General features: G+C 38.2%; 1 protein-coding gene across 4 annotated transcripts in view; it reads right to left on the minus strand.

Annotated features, from left to right (window-relative positions):
* Positions 1–21,307, minus strand: part of FILIP1 (filamin A interacting protein 1) — a 211,075-nt gene that overhangs the window by 176,462 nt on the left and 13,306 nt on the right. Inside the window, exon 2 of one of the 4 annotated variants that reach the window (XM_040239057.1) lies at positions 4,398–4,520. The exons of the other annotated variants lie outside the window; for them this stretch is intronic. The gene's annotated coding sequence lies outside the window, so the exon portion shown is untranslated. The remainder of the gene's footprint in view (positions 1–4,397; positions 4,521–21,307) is intronic. 4 annotated transcript variants of the gene reach the window in all.

A 21,307-nucleotide genomic window follows, 5' to 3' on the forward strand; every position in this document is an offset into this window, starting at 1 on the left:
TTTGAAAATGATGCAACTGACGAGAGGATAAAATTTAAAATATACAAAGAGCTCATACAATATCAAAAAATACAAACAACCCAATCAAAAAATGAACAGAAGATCTCAATAAGCATTTCTCCAAAAAAGACATGAAGGCAAAAAGGCACATGAAATGATACCCAACACCCCTAATTTTGAGAGAAATGCAAATCAAAACTACACTGAGGTATCACTTCATGCCAGTCAGAACTGCCATCATTAAAAAGCCCACACACAATAAATGCTGGAGAGGGTGTGGAGAAAGGGGAAAGTAAATTGATACAACCACTATGGAGAACAGTATGGAGGGTCTTTAAAAGTCTAAAAGTAGAGCTACCTTGTGATCTAGCAATCCCATTACTAGACGTATATTCAGAAAAGATGAAAAATCTAATCGAAAAGATACATGCACCTCAATGTTCACAGCAGCACTATTTGTAATAGCCAAGACATGGAAGCAACCTATGTGTCCATCCACAGATACATATGGGCTTCCTGGGTGGCTCAGCAGTAAAGAATCCGCCTGTGATGTACAAGACACAGGAGATGCCACAAGCTCAACCCCTGGGTCAGGAAGATTCCAGGAGGAGGGCCTGGCAACCACTCCAGTATTCTTGCTTGGAGAATCCCATGGACAGAGGAGCCTGGCGGGCTACTGTCCACAGGGTTGTAAAGAGACAGACAAGACTGAAGTGACTGAGCACATATACTTATATACATACAAACATTACTCAGCCTGTGTATATAAGAAGCTGTTAGAAGAAAATATAGGCAAATATGTGCAAACTTGGAGTCAAAAAAACCATCTGAAATAATATACAAAAGAGGAAAAGTCATAAAAGAAAGTATAGTAAATTTGACTAAAAATTTAAAAACCTAAATGACCAAAGCATATTAAAAGTTAGAAGGCAAGCAGCATAAACAACAACAAAGGGTTAGAATTAATAAATCACTTAAAGAAAGAAAAAGCCCAAACTAATTGAAAAATGGGCCAAGAATATAAATTGGTAATTCACAGAAGAAGTAATAAAAATGGTCAAGCTTTATATAAACTGTTTCTCAACCTCATTTTAACAGAGGAAACTAAAATTCAGTGAGCATACTCATACACAGCTGGAGAGAATATAAGTACAAGGACAGCCACTAAGAGGTGATTTTTGAATAACATATCATCTTAAAATCCTACTGTTAATATCTCCTCCAGAGGGCTACATGCCCAAGGAAGAAAATATAAGGATCTTCATTGGAATGTTATTTGCAACAGTGAAAAATTCAAAGCAATCTAAATATTCATAACAAGAGGAAGGTCTAAGTAGATAACTGTGTACCCTTTCTGTGGAACATCATGCTGTAACTTTCTAAAAATGAGGTGGACCTGTAAGTATTGACATGAAAAATTGTCTAAGTCATATTATTAAGTGAAATAATGGAGCCATCATTTATGTTAAAATACATATGCACATAGATAGGGGCAACCCCATGGAGAAAAATCAAGAAGCATTGTTAATGGTAACTGTTTCAAGGGAGAGGACTAAGACAGGGGGCCATTGGAGAAAGGACTAATCAGAGGTACTTTCGTTTGATCTATTAAGTTCTGATTTTTAACAAGGAGAATCTACTACTGAGGAAATTTTAAACGATTTTTTAATGTACAGTCTATTTTTAATATGCGTCACAAATGTGGAAGTGATAAAGTTATAATAAGCTGTAAACTAAGTTGCTTTAAACCAGTGAAATGAATGGAACAACAGTCATTAAAATCTAGGCTTTTTCTTTCTTTATTTAATCTTTCTTCCTTTCATTCACAGTACTAGAGGACCCAAAGAAACCTCATGTCACACCATATTCTTCACACTCTGGCCTTAAAAAAATGAAAAGTCATCTTGGGTGGGGCTTTATTTTTTGTGGCTGTTTTCGGGATGAGGTTTGAATTACCCACCCAGGATGCTGTGACGAAAGCGCTCTTTCATTTCTAATATGATTCCTCTGGAAGCAAGAGTCATCCTCTCAATGCAATTATAACATGTGAATGTTAATTTAACAGAATAGTCCTTCTCAAGTCTTACTTTAATATACATTGGGAGAAAAACTTTGTAATTTAAGAATGACTTGTTTTTTTAGAATTCTGACTCTCACATTTACTGTTTTTGATAGGGTGTTAAAAAACGGGTTGAATTTGGCTTTTAGTATGAAATGTAAAACCATGAAGGCCAGACATACAAACATTTATTTCTTGATAACCACAAGTGGCCTATGATTAAGACAGAACCTGATAATTTAAGGAAAATTAACTTGTCTAAAGTGAGAACAGAGAATAATTCATGAATGTACTCATTTTTCTTTCTCCTTCCCCATTAGTCTACATTGGTCTTTAGCTCTGACATGTAAACCAGTGGGAAAACATTAACTATGGTCAATGGACTGAATGGATTTATTTAAGAAGAAATATTTAAAGAACTAAAAGCATCAAATTATCTCCACAACACATATATTGGTCACAGAGACAAAATATAAAATACATCATAAATCTTCCTTCTTCCAAAAACCTCATCTCAAGCCCCGTAGATATTGAAAGAAACAGCACATATCCAAATTTCGAAGTGTCTTAGCCACATTTTTACCTTCCTTTTCCCATCACTTATTTCAATATTTTCTTACCTTTCTAACTAACATCTATATTCTACAGGGAAGACTGTGGGCACAGCAGAGCTTCAGGCCTTTTCAATCAGTAGAGTCCGGATTAGAAATCAGGTATGCCTATTTTCAAAATGACTAAATATGAGATTATGTGCTGGTGTTGCTTTTAACTTAACAGAAGATCCCTGAGGAAGGACGTATCTGAATTTGCTTTGCTGTTTCCAAAGTGCCTATTTACGATACAACATTGTAGGTCCTAAAAATATGTGACAAGTAAATGAATAATGAAAGCAAAATTCAAATTAAAATTACTAAATATTCAATGGAATTTTAAGAAAAAGAAACTCCTTTACAGTAATAGAAAAGTAATAAGTAGAAAGTTAATTTTTAAAAAATTAAAATGGAAGCACTGAGTTTATTATTAACTATTACATTTAAAGGAAAATAATGGAACCTCTCCTGAAAGCCATTTCTACTTATAATAATCAATAGCCAAATATGATATAGGTGGAAATTGAATGTTAGGAACTTTCCCTGCCTTCATATAACAGTTTCTCAGAGAAATTTTAATCACAACAGCCTCCAAATGGGAAGTTGATTTATTCAAAAAGATCTCAACAGGGACAAGCAAAGGGTTTATGGTCCTTTCACTTCTTTTATATAAGTTAAAACACAGGAATTGAGGAACTTGAAGACTGCTGTGCAGAGTAGGGCATCCGGAGGTTCCCCTGTGATAGCACCAATCTTCCTGGTCTTCAACCTCTACAAAGGTACCCCGCTCTACTGAGGTCATTTAAGATGCTTCCTGTTGCTATTTCTAAAGATGTTTTATGTCCTCTTGCCTTCACTCCCTTCCCTGGGGGCTGTAATCTTTAATTAGAAAAGGTAGGAAAATTTTGGAATAATTGTAGAGAAAAGTAAAAATACCACCCAGACTGAACTTTGCAATGTGCAGTTTCTTCCAATCTCTGCTTCAGGACCTTAGAACAGTACCTACCTCTGTACACATATAATTGATGACAACCCCCGGCATGTTTCTCTGAGTTTATAAAGACGAGGTGAATGGAAGGTCAGTTTTCCAGGTGTAGCCCTGGTCAACAGGCCCAAGCCCCAAGCCTGCCCAAGATATATTTCTGCAGTTACTACATTTATAACTATACTGGTTTCTATTTAAAATTACATAATGCTACATGACAAGTGAAAAAAAATACTGTCTTGGAGAATATATCTGTTCTTTCTTCCAAATTCAGTAAAATACTCACTAAGAGCTATTTCAACCTTTTTTTAAAAAATGTGTTCTTAAGACATTTTCACGCCAATCATATTAAAGAATTTCACCTGATTTCCTTAGTGAACATTTGGAATGAATAGACATATTTACATTCACATAGAGATTTTAATTTCAAAAACCTATTTATTGTTGAAATACTACAGGCACTGCAAGGAAGCTTACCAGTTTGGTACTGGAAGAACTAGTTTGTAGTTAATTTTAACAAAATGTCTTTTTCTCACTAGGCCCAAAATAAAATTTTGGCAAAATATATTTTGTGTTCCTCTGGAGTATTTGGCCATGATAACAGCTTAATTTTATATGATCCCTATATATGTCAAAGTGTGTAGAAATGTCTTACCATTTCTATAGTTAACAAAAAATAAAACATAAATATCCTGGACGTGGTGAAAGCTAAACACTGCTTTTGAAAAAAAAACCATAATATGTTATAATTAACCAAACTTACCAACTGAGAGAAAAATTCAGCTGATTGCTATGGTAACTTTCAAGTGTTGATATATATCCAGAGTCCATCATTCTGAAATGGTTGAGGGACAGTTGGCCACATTTTTTTCACAAAATGAAAATACTGTGGAGCAGAAAAGAACTCCTTAAGGTAGGACAGTTCAAGTCAGAGCATGAGCCGCGTGACACAGTTTACAAGCAATAAGCCTACTTTTCACTGACAGATGGAAATAGGTTCATTTACTTCACAGGAATACTAAGACCATGCATGTGCACGCTAAGTCACTTCAGTCGTGTCCAATTCATTGAAATCCTATGGACTGTAGCCCTCTGGGCTTCTCTGTCCATGGGATTCTCCAGGCAAGAATACTGGAGTGGGTTGCCATGCCCTCCTCCAGGGGCTCTCCCTGACCCAGGGATTTAACCAGCATTTCACTGGCAGGCAGATTCTTTACCTCTGAGCCATCAGCCCATACTAAGTTCAATAACTAACAAATAGAAAGCACTGGAAAAGTTAATATATTTTAATGAATTTCTTTTCTGTAGTTTCTAGGGGTAAGCTTGGTGAGAATCCATCATATTCCAAAATACTCAATTTGTAAACCACTTGCAGCATAAGCAGCTGAATTATATCCTGTATTTACTGAGTATCCACTCCATGTAGTCTAGCCATATGTCAAGTTTGTAAGGGAAAACAAAGGTGATACATCTCTGCCTTCAAGAACTTCTAATTAAATGGGAATATAAAACAACAAGGTGAAAATGAGCAAACAAACAAGAAGGTACAAAGTCAAATACAAAATGGAAAATAATTACTTGCCAAAATGTATAGACCAGATGAAAAGTGCCATTAAGGAACAAAGGTAAGGAATCAGAAAGTCCTATTTATTACAAAGGAAAGTGTGAGGTATAAGTTTTTTGTAGGGTTTTTTTTGTGTAGGTTTCTTTTTTTTAACTGAAGTATAGTTGATTTACAATGTTGTGCCGATCTCTGCTGTACAGCAGTGACTCAGTTATACACATATATATCATAAAAAAGAATGAAATAATGCCATTTGCAGCAACTTGGATGCAACTAGAGATTATCTTACTAAGTGAAGTAACTGAGAAAGAGAAAGACAAATGCCATATGAAAATTAGCTTTTGGCTTGGGTTTTTTAATAGACTTTGAAAGATGAACAACATTTAAAGAGTCACTGTATGTATGCCTGAGTCCCTTCACTGTTCAACTGAAACTATCACAACACTGTTAATCAGCTATACCCCAATATAAAATAAAAGTTTAAAATAAACAAATAAAGAGACACAAACACCAAAGGATTTAAGTAAGATGTTCACCAAGACTGATGCTTGCTAGTAAAACGGCACTTTACCTCACAAGCAAATCTCTTGTTCTGCCAAGGTCCCACTGGAAGCTAAGTTAGAACTAGTCATATTTAGGATTCGACAAATATTATTGTTGGAATATGACAGAATGTTCTGGTTAAATTTATTAAATGATAGAACTCAACTGGAAGAAAAGAAATGGCCTACACTATTCTGTTTCATGAAGATTTTAACACCAACTGAGTTCAGATCAGCTAAAGAAATGAGCTTTCTCAACCAGAGGCAATTTCATCTCTCAAAGGTTATTTCTTCTAATGTCTGAAGACATTTTTGGTTGTCACAACTTAGAGTGGGAAGTGCTACTGGTATATTGTGGGTAAAAACCAAGGATACACAAACATCCTACAACACACACAAGAAACCTCCACTACAAAGAACTACCCAACATATGTATCCCTATGGCTGATTCATGTTGATGTTTGGCAGAAACCAACAAAATTCTGTAAAGCAATTATCCTTCAATTAAAAAAAAAACTAAAATTTTTTTAAAAAGGGAAAAAAGATTTATCCAACACAAAATGTCCATTGCTTTGAGGTTGAGACACACTGAGCTAGACCACAAGGGCAGTCAATGGGGAGATGTCCTATCACAGTTTATGCAACAAAACAGGCTGGATGAAGGTAAAGAAAGAAAATGATGTTACAGTTATGAAGGATAGAAACGTGTGGAAATCCAAACTTAAGGTACAAGTCTTCTTCAGTCATTAAAGTTATCATGCCGGTGTCAAAGATTTTGGAGGGGCATTAAAAAAACGTTTTGTGATGCAAGAATGTATAGGGGGGAAAAGACAGCCTCTTTAAAAAATGATGTTGGAAAACCTGGATAGCCACGTGCAAAAGAATGAAACTGGACCACTTTCCTATACCATACCCCAAAATTAACTCAAAATGGATTAAAGATTAATATAAGACCTGAAAGCATAAACCTAGAAGACCTGAACCACAAACACAGAAGGAAGAGGCAGTGCCATTTATTGACGGGGCTGTATTTGCCCCATTGTATATTCTTGCCTCCATTGTCAAAAATAAGGTACCCATAAGTGCATGGGTTTATTTCTGGGCTTTCTATCTATATTTCTGTTTTGGTGCCAGTACCATCCTGCTTGATGACTGTAGCTTTGTAGTGTCATCTGAAGTCAAGAAGGTTGATTCCTCCAGCTCCATTCTTCTTTCTCAAGACTGCTTTGGCTATTCAGGGTCTTTTGTGTTTCCATGTGAACTGTGAAATTTTTTGTTCCAGTTCTGTGGAAAATGCCATTGGTAATTTGATCGGGATCACACTGAATCTGTAGATTGCATTTGGTAGTACAGTCATTTTTCACAATATTGATTCTTCCTACCCAGGAACATGGAATATCTCTCCATCTGTTTATGTCATCTTTGATTTCTTTCAAGAGTGTCTTACAATTTTCTAGGTACAGTTCTTTTGTTTCCTTAGGTAAGTTTATTCTTAGATATTTAATTCTTTTTGTTGCAATGGTGAATGGGATTGAGTCCTTAATTTGTCTTTCTGATTTTTCATTGTTAGTATATAGAAATGCAAGTGATTTCTGTGTATTGATTTTGTATCCTGCAACTTTGTTAAATTCACTGATTAGCTCTAATAATTTTCTGATACTGTCTTTAGGGTTTTCTATGTAGAGTATCATGTCATCCTCAAACAACGAGAGCTTTACCTCTTCTTTTCCAATCTGGATTCCTTTTATTTCTTTTTCTTCTCTGATTGCTGTAACTAGGACTTCCAGAACTCTGTTCAATAACAATGGTGACAATGGACACCCTTGTCTTGTTCCTGACGTTAGGATGCTTTCAGTTTTTCATCATTGAGAATAATGCTTGCTGCAGACTTGTCATATATGACCTTTACTATGTTGATGTAGGTTCCTACTATGCCATTTTTTGAGGAGCTTTAATCATAAGTGGGTACTGAATTTTGTTAAAGGCTTTTTCTGCAAATATTGAGATTATCATATGGTTTCTAATATTTCAATTTGTTAATATGGTGTATCACATTGATTGGTTTGTGTATATTGAAGAATTCTTGCATCCCTGGAATAATCCAAACTTGATCATGGTATATGAGCTTTCTGATGTGTTGCTGAATTCTGTTTGCAAGAATTTTGTTGAGGATTTTTGTATCTATGTTCATCAGTGATATTGGTCTGTAATTTTCTTTTTTGTGTGTTGTCTTTGTCCGGTTTTGGTATCAAGGTGATGGTGGCCTCGTAGAATGAGTTTGGAAATGTTCCTTCCTCTGCAATTTAGTGAAAGAGTTTTAGAAGGATAGGCATTAGCTCTTCTCTAAATGTTTGGTAGAATTCTCCTGTGAAGTCATCTGGTCCTGGGCTTTTGTTTTTGGGGGAGATTTTTGATCACAGCTTCAATGTCAGTGCTTGTAATTGGGTTGTTCATAATTTCTACTTCTTCCTAGTTCAGTGTTGGAAGACAGAACTTTTCTAAGAACCTGTCCATTTCTTCCAGGTTATCCATTTTATTGCAACATAGCTGTTCATAATAGTCTCTTATAATCCTTCGTATTTCTGCATTGTCTGTTGCAATTTTCATTTCTAATTTTATTGATTTGATTCTTATCTCGTTTTTTCTTGATGAGTCTGGCTAAAGTTTTGTCAATTTTGTTTATCTTCTCAAAGAACAGCTTTTAGTTTTATTAATTTTTACTGTTATTTCTTTTTCATTTATTTCTGCTCAGATCTTTATGATTTCTTTCCTTCTACTAATTTTGGGGGTTTTTTTGTTCTTCTTTTTCCAGTTGCTTTAGGTGTAAAGTTAGATTGTCTATTTGATGTTTTTCTTGTTTCTTGAGGTAGGTTTGTATTGCTATAAACTTCCCTCTTAGAACTGCTTTTGCTGCATTCCATAGGTTTTGAGTTGTTGTGTTTTCATTGTCATTTGTTTCTAGAAATTTTTTTATTTCCCTTTTTTATTTCTTCAGTAACCTGTTGGTTATTTAGAAATGTGTTGTTTAATCTCCATGTGTTTGTGTTCCTTACAGCTTTTTTTCTTGTAATTGATATCTAGTCTCATAGCATTGTGGTCGGAGAAGAGCCTTGATTCGATTTCAATTTTCTTAAATTTATTGAGGTTTGATTTGTGACCTAAGATGTGGTCTCTCCTGGAGAATGTTCCATGTGCACTTGAGAAGAAGGTGTATTCTTCTGCGTTGGATGGAATGTCCTGAAGATATCAATGAGATCCATATCATCTAAAGTATCATTTAAGACTTGTGTTTCCTTATTAATTTTCTGTTTTGATGATCTGTCCATTGGTGTGAGTAGGGTTTTTAAGTCTCCTACTAACCTAGAGAGCATATTCAAAAGCAGAGACATTACTTTGCTGACTAAGGTCCATCTAGTCAAGGCTATGGTTTTTCCTGTGGTCATGTATGGATGCGAGAGTTGGACTGTGCAGAAGGCTGAGTGCCGAAGAATTGATGCTTTGGAACGGTGGTGTTGGAGAAGACTCTTGAGAGTCCCTTGGACTGCAAGGAGATCCAAGCAGTCCATTCTGAAGGAGATCAGCCCTGGGATTTCTTTGGAAGGAATGATGCTAAAGCTGAAACTCCAGTACTTTGGCCACTTCATGAGAAGAGTTGACTCATTGGAAAAGACTCTGATGCTAGGAGGGATTGGGGGCAGGAGGAGAAGGGGACGACAGAGGATGAGATGGCTGGATGGCATCACTGACTCGATGGACGTGAGTCTGAGTGAACTCCGGGAGATGGTGATGGACAGGGAGGCCTGGCGTGCTGCAATTCATGGGGTCACAAAGAGTCGGACACGACTGAGCGACTGAACTGAACCTAACTATTACTGTGTTACAGTCAATTTCTCCTTTTATGTCTGTTAATGTTTGTCTTATGTATTGAGGTGCTCCTGTGTTGGGTGCATAGATATTTAAAATTGTTATGTCTTCCTCTTGGATTGATCCCTTGATCATTATGCAGTGTCCTTCCTTATCTCTTGTAATCTTCTTTATTTTAAGGTCTATTTTGTCTGATATGAGGATTGCTACTCCAGCTTTCTTTTGCTTCCCATTTGCATGGAATATATTTTTCCATCCTCTCACTTTCAGTCTATATATGTCTTTAGGTCTGAAGTGGATTTCTTGTAGACAACATATATATGGCTCTTGTTTTTGTATCCATTCAGCAAATCTCTGTCTTTTGGTTGGAACATTTAATCTATTTACATTTTAAGTAATTCTTGATATATATGTTCCTATTGCTATTTTCTTAATTGTTTGGGATTGATTTTGCAGATCTTTTTTCTTCTCTTGTATTTCTTGACTATATAAGTCCCTTTAACATTTGTTGTAAAGCTGGTTTGGTGGTACTGAATTATCTTAACTTTTTGCTTTTCCAAAAAGCTTTTTATTTCTCCATCGATTTTGAATGAGATCCTTGCCAGGTACAGTAATCTTGGTTATAGATTTTTTTCCTTTCAGTACTTTAAATATATCCTGCCATTCCCTTCTGGCCTGCAGAGTTTCTGCTGAAAGATCAGCTTTTAGGCATATGGGGTTTCCCTTGTATGTTACTTGCTGCTTCTCCCTTGCTGCTTTTATTCTTTCTTTGTCTTTAGTCTTTGTTAGTTTGATTACTATGTGTCTTGGCATGTTTCTCCGTCGGTTATCCTGTATAGGACTCTTTGTGCCTCTTGGATTTGATTGACTATTTCCTTTTCCATATTGGGGAAATTTTCAACTATAATCTCTTCAAAAATCTTCTACTACCCTTTCTTTTTCTCTTCTTCTTCTGGGACCCCTATAATTCAAATGTTGGTGCATTTGATATTGTCTCAGGGGTCTCTGAGACTATCCTCAGTTCTTTTCATTCTTTTTACTTTATTCTGCTCTTCAAAAGTTATTTCCACCATTTTATCTTCCAGCTCACTGATTCATTCTTCTGTTGCAGATATTCTATTGATTCCTTCTGAAAGTGAAAGTGAAGTTGCTCAGTCGTGTCCGACTTTTTGCGACCCTGTGGACTCTAGCCCACCAGGCTCCTCTATCCATGGAATTCTCCAGGCAAGAAACCGGAGTGGGTTGCCATTTCCTTCTCCAGGGGATCTTCCCAACCCAGGGATCAAACCTGGGTCTCCTGTATTGCAGGCAGATGCTTTAACCTCTGAGCCATTGATTCCTTCTAGAGCATTTCTAATTTCTGTAATTGTGTTGTTTGTATGTTTATTCTTTAATTCTTCTATGTCTTTGTTAATTGATTCTTGCATTTTCTCCATTTTGTTTTCAAGGTTTTTGATCATCTTTATTATCATTATTCTGAATTATTTTTCAGGTAGTTTGTCTATTTCCTCTTCATTTATTTGGACTTCTGCATTTCTAGTTTGTTCCTTCATTTGTGTAGCACTTCTATGCCTTTTCATTATTTTTTATTAACTTATTGTGTTTGAGGTCTCCCTTTCCCAGGCTTCAGGGTTGAATTCTTTCTCCCTTTTGGTTTCTGCCCTCCTAAGATTGGTCCAGTGGTTTGTGTAAGCTTCATATAGGGTGAGATTTATGCTGAGTTTTTGTTTGTTTTTTCATGTTAGTTTGTTTTCCCTCTGATGGGCAAGGCTGAGTGATGTGGCAATCTTGTCTGCTGATGATTGGGTTTGTATTTTTGTTTTGTTTGTTGTTTAGATGAGGCATCCTGTACAGGGTGCTACTGGTGGTTGGGGGATGCTTGGTCTTGTACTCAAGTGGTTTCCTTTGTGTGAGTTCTCACTATCTGATACTCCCTAGGGTTAGTTCTCTGGTAGCCTAGGCTCCTAGAGTCAAGTTCTCCCACTCCAAAGGCTCAGGGCTTGATCTCTGGTCAGGAACGAAGATTCCACACGTGGTTTATTACAGCATTCAGTGAGATTAAAACAAATATCCCAAAACAAGTAACAAAAAATGAACTCCAGACAAATGGCAGTTACAAAATCAGGCAAATAATAATTAAAATAATGGAATATACACATATACATATACACCCATGAACAAAATCAAAACAGTCCAACAAAAATAAAGTACAGTAGATTGACCCAGTGAACAAAGGAAATAAAAAATTATATTTACCAGTTAAGAACAAAACTAACTGAAGCACAAACTGGAAAACAAAACCAAAGCAAGGTGCCAAGTAGGGAATAAAGCAATGAAAACGCTAACAAATATGCTGAAAGGAAAGGAAAGAAAGAATAGTTATCAAAGTTAAACAGAGATAGATAAAGAAGATTTATATACATTAAAGATTAACTGCAGGGGAAAAGAACAGTAGGAAAACCAAACAGAGGAATATATGTAGAAAAAAATAATAGGCTTCACAAACTTAAATTTTAAAAAAAGAGAAAAGAAGAAAAATTGGAAAACTCCACAGAACTGCAAAAGCCCAATGTAGAGGTTTATAACAACAATAAAAAATGTGACTGAGAAAGAAGATTAAAAAAGCTCAACAGCTTAATTAGATTTCACAGTGCCAATAAAACTGACAACTACAACAGAGTGGGGGTTGGGGGAGGAAAAAGAAAAGAAAAAAAATCCAAAAGAATCTATAGAACAAGTGACAACATCAGAATAATAAATGTTTTTCTTGGCCACTGCTGTCAGAGTCCTCTCCCTCGCTGGGAGTCACAGTCCACCTCACCTCTCTAGGATGCCCTCCAACACTGTGCTGGTCTCTGGCCCTTCTGTGGGGGCAGCTCAGATTCTAATCTAGTCCTACTCATGTGTGTTCTTGCTTCCAATGTCCACAGCCATGAGAACTAGACTGCTTTCTTTTGTGGGAGCTCTCAATGATCTTTTATATATTCCATAGACATGAGTCTGCCTAGTTGATTGTGTGGATTTAATCTGCAGCTGGTGGGAAGGTTTTGGGTCTTCTTCCTTAGCCACACTGCCCCTGGATTTCAATTGTGGTTTTATTTCCACCTCTGCTTGTGGGTCGTCCACTGGGGTTTGCTCCTGAGGCTGCCCTGGAGAACTTGGGTTTGCCTGTGAGGGCCAAGTGTGGAGGTGGTGCAGCTGCTTGGGTCACAGGGGTTCTGGCAGCACCAGGTACTCAGGGGAGTTGGCAGCTAGGGCAGCAGGAAATATAGTGCTCTAGAAGGGTATGGCAACCAGTATTGGCCAATATGCTCCAGTATTCTTGCCTGGAGAGCACCCCCTCCCTGACAGAGAGGCCTGGCAGGCCACAGTCTACAGGGTCGCAAAGAGTTGCACACTACCAATGCAACCCTGTGTGCATAAACGCAAGACTCTTTTTGCCTGTGGCAGCTCTATCCCAGTGAGAATTGAGCATGAAGGTGGCACAGCTGCTTGCTTGCAGGAACCCTGGTGGCGCCAAGTGTGCCGGGACACAGACTGCCTCCACCACAGGAGTTAACGCCCTATCGGGGTCTTTTTTTGAGTCTCCTGTAGCTGGCGATCAGAAGGCCTCTTTGGCCAGTCTTTCTCCATAGCTCTGCCGTTTCAGGCACTTAGAGGGCTCCCTTGCCTGGGGTCCTTCTCTGTTGTTTGGCACATCAGGCACATAGAGGGGCATGCTGGCTGGAGTCCTACTCTGTAGATTGGCACATCAGGCACTTAAAGGGGCACCCTGAATGGGGTCCTACTCTGTAGTTCAGTGCTTCAGGTGGTTGATGGGCCAGCCTCTCTATTCTTCATCTGCAGATCCTGGCATGTGGGGGGAGGGAGGCTATGGTGATGGCTCCACCCCCTACGCGTGACTCAGCTGTATTGCCTTGCTTTCATGGCTGCCTGGCTTTCCTCCACAGGCATTTCCCACGATCTCCTCCTTCACATCCCCTCAATCTGTCTCTCCACAGTCAACAGCAACCCTTGCCCTGGGATTGCTCCACAATCCCTAAACTCCAGCTCCCAGCCGCTGCGCCTTCCAGGGGACCTGGGTCCCTGTCCAGGGTATGTATGGCTGCAGCAAGGACTGTCTGATTCTCATTCCATTTAGGCTGCCACAGATCAGCTGTTTAACTCTCAGCCTTAAATGTTTCTCCTCTGACTCAGACAATTACCCCGCTGTGGGATCAGACCCCTGCTTCAATCCCCCACCTGCCGAGGGCAGGTTCAGTCCTTCTAAGGCTCCTGGTTTCCCCCTAGTTCCTTCATCCTACTGAGTTTTGTGTGGGTCTATAGATTCTTTCCCCACTGGTCAGGAATTTCTACCCACTCTCTGCTGGTGTTCTGCATGCACTTCTGTGTCTGGAGGTGTATTCCTGATCTATCTGTGGAGAGAGATGTACTCCACGTCCACCTGCTCCTCCACCATCTTGTTCTCTCCGTCCCTCATGCACTCTTGTTGGGAATGTAAATCGGTGCATCCACTATGGAAAACAGTATGGAGTTTCCTCAAAAAATTAAAAATAGAGCTCCCATATGATCCAGCAATTTCACTTCTAGGTATCTAACTAAAGAAGATGAAAACACTAATTCTACAAGATCTGAATCCCTATGTTCATTGAAACATTATTTATAACGACCAAGGTATGGCAACAACTTAAGTGTCCATTGATAGATGAATGGATAAAGATGTGATATACGTATATGCATATATAGACGCATGCTCACTGTAGAAATTTTAAGTCATATATTTATCCAGAGATGATCATTGTTAACACTTGGAATGTAGTCTAATTTTTCCAATAGAATCTTAAATTAGATATTTTTGTAATATATTTTTTTATTAAATAGTCACTTTTTCAAATTTGATGTCAGAACAACTCAAATTCATCCTTTTCCTGATTAAGAGGACTCTGCTATTAAACATATACGTTTGCCTCTAAGTTTTCACTACAATAAAAAGACTGCATTCATATAGCTGTTATTCATTAAATGTCTGCAGTTAAGAACCCATGCTGTATTTCAAGCCACCTTTCACTCCCCCAAGTGGTTATCATATGGTAACTAGACCCAACAATCTTTGCCTTCCAGCACCGTCCATGCATGCAAACAGAGGGAAGGAGGTAGGATCTTTCTGCTGTAACTTGGTACCGCTGAGCTCCATTTCCTCCCAGGCAGTGTTTCCTCAGGAGGTCTGCAGTTAACATGGATGTAGTGGGTGAGCTGTCCATTTGGTTCCCCAGAGGAGGCACAGAGCTTCCATGAGACTAATATATTCACTAGCTATTTTAAGAAGATAATATCAGACAAAAGTTTAATTGACCTCCTTTTTATAGTGAGTGCAATTAAAAGTTTCCTATAAAATGGATCTCAAGTATAAATCAACATTATTTGAACTGTAAGTCACACACAGTCTAGGCTGGTCACATAGTTCTAGATAAGCAGGAAAAGATTTGATGTCACCAAATGTGGTTAGCCTTCCACGAAGAAAATTTTACTTTATAACCTGAACTAATCACGAGGAGAATCTGACATAAAGCAATGGGTGGCTCAGTGCTAACTCAATTCCTCTCCTGAAATTGCCTCATAGTTCTTGTTGTATTTGTGGTGGCCTGACATTGCCTATGATTCTCTACATAGGATTACCCAGCATATGGTGATAATATAATCCAGTATTATGCTATTATGTCACATATAATATGTAATATTAATACAGTATTAAAATAATAAGAATATTTTCTGTGGTTTAACAAGGTAAAATGGCTTTGAATATTACTTACTTTTTTGATTCTGATATCTTTACAGGTAATTTTTTTTCCATAGGGAAGTCTGTGTACAAATCGACCCTATCAAATATCAGAAAATCCATGAGAGAAAAAAAATTATTTCATGGGCTTACACCTTGGTTTTCTAAAATGTAAGGTAAGCCCTTATGTTTTAAGTAAGCCCAAATTTTAGATGACAAGTCAGACATTTCATAAGTAAGAATTTTTTAAACGTATAAAACAGGAATAATAATAGCTATTTTTATACTATACACATAAGGCAGCCAACATAGATTCTGGTATGTTGGAAGCACTCAATAAAAACAATTTTATTATTATTATTGTGCCACTTATTTTCTTCCCACAGTCAGTAGGTATAATAATAGCTATATATTAAAGTTAACATTAATGCATTAATGATTATAATATTTACATGACAGTTTATCAGTTCAGTTCAGTCACTCAGGTGTGTACGACTCTTTGTGACCCCATGAATTGCAGCACGCCAGGCCTCCCTGTCCATCACCAACTCCTGGAGGTCACTCAAATTCACGTCCATCAAATTGGTGAGGCCATCCAGCCATCTCATCCTTTGTGGTCCCCTTCTCCTCCTGCCCCCAATCCCTCCCAGCATCAGAGTCTTTTCCAATGAGTCAACTCTTCCCATGACGTGGTCAAAGGATTGAAGTTTCAGCTTTAGCATCAATCCTTCCAAAGAACACCCAGGACTGATCTCCTTTAGAATGGACTGGTTGGATCTCCTTGTAGTTCAAGAGACTCTTAAGAGTCTTCTCCAACACCACAGTTCAAAAGCATCAATTCTTCGGCACCAGCTTTCTTCACAGTCCAACTCTCGCATCCCTACATGACTACTGGAAAAACCATAGCCTTGACTAGACGGACCTTTGTTGGCAAAGTAATGTCTCTGCTTTTGAATATGGTATCTAGGTTGGTCACAACTTTCCTTCCAAGGAGTAAGTGTCTTTTAATTTCATGGCTGCAATCACCATCTGCAGTGATTTTGGAGCCCAAAAAAATAAAGTCTGACACTGTTTCCACTGTTTCCCAATCTATTTCCCATGAAGTGATGGGACCAGATGCCATGATTTTAGTTTTCTAAATGTTGAGCTTTAAGCCAACTTTTCCACTCTCCTCTTTCACTTTCATCAAGAGGCTTTTTAGTTCCCCTTCACTTTCTGCCACACATCTGTCATTATTCTTAATTTAATTGGGCTGTAAGTAGAAAAATACATAGACAATTGCTTCTATAGTTGGGTCCAGACCATAAACAGCACACCAACCTCAGGTTGGTGTGAACCAAATTAAACAAATAAATCGACCACAATTAGTGAGGAACCTAAGTTGGGTACAAGAAACCAATTACACACCATCATTATATAGAACTTTCTCAAGAATATTCCACGTACATATTTTAAATCCACATTTTATAACTCTCCTTTTAAATAAAGCACTCATGAAAAATTTCTGGAACTTATTTGAGGATTTTACATAACCAAGATTCTGACCTTTTTTTGGTATATTAAACACCCTTTACAATCATTGTACTTATACCATGTTCTTCTAATCTGTTAATGGAGTAGACACTATTCCCCCTTAAGTCACCAAATTCCAGAATAGAAAAACAAACATTAAAAACTGAGAGGAGAGTCAAGTCAGACCGTCTCCTTGTTCCCAAGCATCTAGTCTGACCTCCCACATAGAGTGGTAATTTGTGCTTCAATCTCTGCTCTGTTGTACCACAATCTAGCAGAAATGGCAGTTCCTGGTTCCAAGATGGATATTTCTCAGAGAATGAATGGGAATGGAAAATAAATCTTGAGGTTGAAGGTTAATTATCGACAAAAATTATCCTTTGGCAATAACAACGTTTTCTATAATATTAATAAAAGTGTCTTGTTTTATGTAGTTTTGATGTATATTAATGTTGAAAGATGTTCTAAGACTGGCTGAAGCAGGAGAAATGGCAGAAAGAGGGTTCTGAAAAGAAAATAAAGAGGAATGAATGAAGAATAAGCCCAGAAAGCATGGAAAATTGGAGGAGAGGACAGAAGTCATACGTATCAGGGTCTGAATCCAGATGGGGATGGAAAAAAAGAGGAAACAGAATTCCCACAATCAGAGTGTAAGTATGAAAGGGAGGGTATGAGGGATGATAAAGAAGCAAAGATGTGACTTCCCTGGTGGTGCAATGATTAAGACTCCTTGCTTCCAATGCAGGGGAGGCAGGTTCAATCTCTGGTGGGGGAACTAAGATTACACATGTCACACGGTGAGGTCACACACACACACACACAAAGCAACAGCAAAGACATGAGCATGTCTTTGCATTGGCTGTTTAAAGAAAGTGGGCTTCCCTGGTGGCTCAGATGGGAAAGCATCTGCCTGCTATGAGGAGACCCAGGTTCAATCCCTGGGCCAGGAAGATCCCCTGGAGAAGGAAATGGCAACCGCTCCAGTACTCTTGCCTGGAACAGTCCATGGACGGAGGAGCCTGATGGTCAACAGTCCATGGGGTCACAAAGAGTTGGACATGACTGAGTGACTTCACTTTCAAAGAAAGGAGGGCTATAAAAGGAGAAGTGATGAACTCGTTGAATAATGCATTGCTAGTTAAATCACCAAATAGAAGGTGGAAATTCAGCATAATTGTGCTATTATTCACACTTACATTCTAACTAACAGAATTATATATAATGTGTAGGCTCACTTTATCTGTGGGTGTGAGAGAAGTAAAGGGAAGTCATTCACTTGTACCCAATGTACGAAAAAGAACGCTTGGAAGGACCACCACAGTAATACAGCACCACTCTCGTCTCAGCACATCCGTTATAGGACCAAACGACACAAGATGGTGTGAAATGCTTACTGCCTACCTTCACTCTGGGAATCTTTCAGAAGTGGCTTTTTCCAAAACTGGACTTCCCCAGAACAAAGCCCCAAAATATTAGCACAGAAGGTCTGGGTGTGGTTTTACTCACATCACTGCTCCCTTTGTGTTCACAAAATGTTTCTGCTCTCAGACCAGTGAGAAATAGCTGAGCACCACAGGCACCAGGTACCACCCTCACAAGACCCCTCACAGGATACATGCACACCACAGACCACTCTCCAACCAGCTTCCCTCCATCCTCTGGAAGAACAGACAGAACTGACGAAGAGAGAGCTGTTGCTCTTCTAAAATGCCCAACATCTAGAATGCCAGAGGCAGGATGAGACGGAGAAACCACGAGCTCCTACCCAACAAGTATCTTGGGAATTAACCCAAGACCGATAATGTTCTAGCTTCCAAAAAGATAAGCAGCACAAAGCTGTGGCTTGTCTATGAATTCCTGTATCTGAATTAACAAGCTATATGACTTTAGCTTCCTTGGTGGCTCAGATGGTAAAGAATCCCTGCAATGTGGGAGATCTGGGTTTGATCCCTTGGTTGGAAAGATCCCCTGGAAGAGGGCATGGCAACCCACTCCAGTATTCCTGCCTGGAGAATCCCCATGGACAGAGGAGCCTGGCGGGCTACAGGCCATGGGGTCACAAGAGTCAGACCAGACTGAGCAACTAAGAACAGCACATGACTTCAAGAAAGATAAACTTTCTGGTCTCAGTTTCCTCATTTCATAAAAAGCAGTCAAGTCAATCATCTCTTAGCATCCATCAGTATCTAAAAATATTATGGTAAAAATTTTTTTCAGAGTAATTCATGAGTTTAGCAGAGTGCCGAAAACTTGAGCCTTAATATCCCTTTCCTGGATCAGTTAAATCTTATAATTCTAATGAACTTAAGCAGTTTTATGTCATGATCAAAGGCAAGGATTCCTTACTCTAGCTCTCTGTTTTATCTACCTACCTCTTGGTCCCCCCACTCTCATGATCCAGTCAAATGTGTCCATTTTGGATATTAGCTTCTGTTTTGATAATAACATTACTCAGGAAATACACAGCCATCAAGATGTTCTTGGCACTTCAGTGATTAGGCAGAATGGACTTCTGTGATTAGGTAGTCTTGTTTCCACAATTCTAATCGAGTAAGATCCCTCCTAGGAAATCCTATTGAGCTACTGAGAATGAAGTATGTGGCTTTTCTTTATAATAAGAGCCTCTGGGTCTGCCAAACTTTTAGAAGTCAGTAGGCAGTATTTGAGAACAATAGGAGGAAAAGAAAACAATGCATTCTTAAAAGCATCACGTGTGTTTGGACTCCTATTTTTCAAAATGGAAATGGCCTTTTTTTTTTTCTGATTATTAAGATTTTTACCACATATTGTCAAATTGCCTTTCAGGAAGCTTGCCCTAGCTGAATTTCCCACCAGCATTCTATAGTGGCTACTTCCTCACCCCCTCACCAAACAGGTATCAGATTCTGTTGGGTCAATCTGTTGGTTGAAACAATACTATTTTCTTTTCATTTGAATTTTTAATTATCAATGAGGCTAGTTTTCACACATTTATTACAAATTGTTTACTTATGCCATTTGTCCATTTTTCTTTTGTTGTGTCTCTTTTGCTTTATTCATGTAAAAGAGCTCTTTATATTAAGGATATTTGTTCTTAATTATTTTTGTTCATGAGGTACTTTTTTTCCTGCATAAAAGTTTTCACTCTGCTTTAAGGAGTAAAATATTTCAGTCTTTTGCTTTACTACTTTTTTTACCCTGTTTAGGAAGTTCTTTCTTACCTCATCTACCTATATTTTTTTCAAGTATTTCACTCTCAATTGTAAATTTCTGGTGAATTTAAGTGTATTTTGGTATGTATTTTGGTATAAAGGGTGACATAGAGATTTCACTTTTTTCCAGTTATTTCAACCCCATTGACTGAAAAATCCAAATTTTCTTTTCTGATTTGAAATGTCTCTCCTTTCTAACACTAAACTCTTTATATACAGGTTTCTGGAGTTCTGACTGTTTTCCTTTGATCTCCTCATCTGATGTGAACTTATTCTGACACCACTACCAAAGTGTTTTTAATGAGTGTGGTTTCAAAATTCATTTTATTATGTGGTAAGGCAATGCTCCCAACTTGTACTTCAAAAATTTCCTGGCTATTCACACAAGATTCTTGCTCCAACATCAGTTGGGCACTCGAAGTGAACTGCTGAATATATGTAAGTATTTTTCAAAGTGCACAAACTTGTGAAGGCCCTAAAGCAAATAATTTTATAGGAAATATCCATTGCTCCCTTTTAGACTTATTAAGATCAGTCACTGCTATTTTTTTTTCAACCATGCAGTTTATAGGATTTTAGTTCTCAGACCAGAGATTGAACCCACACTCTGAGCAGTGAGAGCACAGTGTTCTGCCCACTGGACTGCCAGGGAATTCCCATTAAGATTGGTCACTGCTTTGAAAGAATGCTCAGGGTGTAAGTGGTGTTGGGCATCAAGAATTTTCTAGCTCACAAGATGCATATTTGGCTGGCATATTATAACCACAACAGTTTTAAGTGTGATGAAAATGTTGTATCCTCTTTATCACACTATTCTTAAAAACATTAAAATTATCACATATGTGGAAAGAAAGCAACTTGTAAGCACCCCACCATTCGTACAGCTATGTGGACTTGTTGAAACAAATCAGTTCTTGAGCCTTTCAGTCACATTCATTTCCTCTGCTATCCCTTAGACCTTGTTTGTCAGTCCCTGTCTTGCTTTCAGCCTCTAGGTCCCCTTTCCTTACACAAGGGTCACTTTATCGCCCCCATCTATGATCTCTGAGTCAATTACTCACCACCCAAAACCAGGCGAGCGCTCCCACCATTCCCTTCACTCCCTAGTCATCTGGCATTGAAATTGCCATTGCTTTTACCCGGAACCCAGTTAGAGAGTAGAGACCATATGCTCTTCAGGAGAACCCCATGAACGGAGAAGCCTGGAGGGCTGCAGTCCATGCG

Source organism: Oryx dammah, unplaced genomic scaffold (assembly GCF_014754425.2).
Source record: "Oryx dammah isolate SB20612 unplaced genomic scaffold, SCBI_Odam_1.1 HiC_scaffold_4, whole genome shotgun sequence".
In the NCBI taxonomy this organism is placed as follows: Eukaryota; Metazoa; Chordata; class Mammalia; order Artiodactyla; family Bovidae; genus Oryx; species Oryx dammah.